A 2,284-nucleotide genomic window follows, 5' to 3' on the forward strand; every position below is an offset into this window, starting at 1 on the left:
GAGGTCTTCCTCAGTGGCATTCACTGCCTCTTCTCCTTCCCAGAATTCGGCCATGTTGATGGCCTTGCACTCTCCTTTTGGATTTTCTTCAGTATTGCTTGGGAGAGTACTAGGAGGGAGTTCAGTAATTTTCTTGCTCAGCTGACCCACTTGTCCTTCCAAATTTCTGATGGAGGACCTAGTTTCAGTCATGAAACTTTGAGTGGTTTTGATTAGATCAGAGACCATTGTTGCTAAGTCAGAGGTATTCTGCTTAGAACTCTCTGTCTGTTGCTGAGAAGATGATGGAAAAGGCTTGCTATTGCTAAACCTGTTTCTTCCACCATTATTGTTATTGAAACCTTGTTGAGGTCTCTCTTGATTCTTCCATGAGAAATTTGGGTGATTTCTCCATGAAGAATTATAGGTGTTTCCATAGGGTTCTCCCAGGTAATTCACCTCTTCCATTGAAGGGTTCTCAGGATCATAAGCTTCTTCCTCAGATGAAGCTTCCCTAGTACTGCTTGGTGCATTTTGCATTCCAGACAGACTTTGAGAAATCATATTGACTTGATGAGTCAATATTTTGTTCTGAGCCAATATGACATTCAGAGTGTCAATCTCAAGAACTCCTTTCTTCTGACTAGTCCCATTGTTCACAGGATTTCTTTCAGAAGTGTACATGAATTGGTTGTTTGCAACCATTTCAATCAGTTCTTGAGCTTCAGTAGGCGTCTTCTTCAGATGAAGAGATCCTCCAGAAGAGCTATCCAAAGACATCTTGGATAGTTCAGAGAGACCATCATAGAAAATACCTATGATGCTCCATTCAGAAAGCATATCAGTGGGACACTTTCTGATCAATTGTTTGTATCTTTCCCAAGCTTCATAGAGGGATTCTCCTTCCTTCTGTCTGAAGGTTTGGACTTCCACTCTAAGCTTACTCAATTTTTGAGGTGGAAAGAACTTTGCCAAGAAGGCATTGACTAGCTTTTCCCAAGAGTCCAGGCTTTCTTTAGGTTGAGAATCCAACCATGTTCTAGCTCTGTCTCTTACAGTAAAAGGGAATAGCATCAGTCTGTAGACCTCAGGGTCAACCCCATTAGTCTTGACTGTGTCACAGATTTGCAAGAACTCAGCTAAAAACTGATGAGGATCTTCCAATGGAAGTCCATGGAACTTGCAATTCTGTTGCATTAGAGAAACTAATTGAGGCTTAAGCTCAAAGTTGTTTGCTCCAATGGCAGGGATAGAGATGCTTCTCCCATAGAAATCGGGAGTAGGTGCAGTAAAGTCACCAAGCACCTTCCTTGCATTGTTGGCATTGTTGTTGTTTTCGGCTGCCATGAGTTCTTCCTCCTTGAAGAGTTCGTTCAGGTGCTCTAAAGAGAGTTGTGCTTTGGCTTCTCTTAGCTTTCTCTTCAAGGTCCTTTCAGGTTCAGGATCAGCCTCAACAAGAATGCCTTTGTCTTTGCTCCTGCTCATAAGAAAGATAAGGGAACAAGAAAATGTGGAATCCTCTATGTCACAGTATAGAGATTCCTTTAGGTGTCAGAGGAAAAGAAGAGTAGAAGACAGAAGTGGAAAATTCGAACTTAACAAAGGAGATGGAGTTCGAATTTTGCATTAAGGGATAGTGTTAGTCCATAAATAGAAGGATGTGATAAGGAGGGAAGTAATTTTCGAAAATTAAGTGAAAAATTTTGAAAACACTTTTGAAAAACATTATTTAATTTTCGAAAATGAAAATGGAAAAGAAATCAAGTGATTTTTGAAAAAGATTTTGAAATTAGAAATCAAAAGGATTTGATTGAAAACTATTTTGAAAAAGATGTGGTTAAGAAGATATGATTGAAAAAAATGTGATTGAGAAGATATGATTTGAAAAACATTTTAAAAAGATTTGATTTGAAAATTAAAAACTTGACTAACAAGAAAGATATGATTCAAACATTAAACCTTTCTCAACAGAAAAGGTAACATACTTGAAATGTTGAATCAAATCATTAATTGATAGTAAGTATCTTTAAAAATGGAAAGAAATTGGTTTTGAAGAAGATTTGATTGGAAAATTGATTTGAAAAAGATTTGATTTTGAAAAGATTTTGAAAACTTGAAAAAAAATTGATTTGAAAACAAAATCTTCCCCTCTAGCCATCCTGGCGTTAAACGCCCAGAATGGTATCCATTCTGGCGTTTAACGCCCAAAATGCTACCTTTTTGGGCGTTAAACGCCCAACCAGGTACCCTGGCTGGCGTTTAAACGCCAGTCTGTCCTTCTTCACTGGGCGTTTTGAACGCCCAG

At 38.4% G+C, this 2,284-nt stretch overlaps 1 non-coding gene across 1 annotated transcript; it reads left to right on the forward strand.

The window, feature by feature from the left end:
- The first annotated feature begins 813 nt into the window (after positions 1 to 813).
- Positions 814 to 921, forward strand: LOC112713676 (small nucleolar RNA R71). Its single transcript, XR_003158647.1, has one exon. It is a non-coding gene; the product is annotated as a small nucleolar RNA R71 (small nucleolar RNA).
- Positions 922 to 2,284: the final 1,363 nt, after the last annotated feature.

This window comes from Arachis hypogaea, chromosome 9 (assembly GCF_003086295.3).
Source record: "Arachis hypogaea cultivar Tifrunner chromosome 9, arahy.Tifrunner.gnm2.J5K5, whole genome shotgun sequence".
NCBI classification, from domain to species: domain Eukaryota; kingdom Viridiplantae; phylum Streptophyta; class Magnoliopsida; order Fabales; family Fabaceae; genus Arachis; species Arachis hypogaea.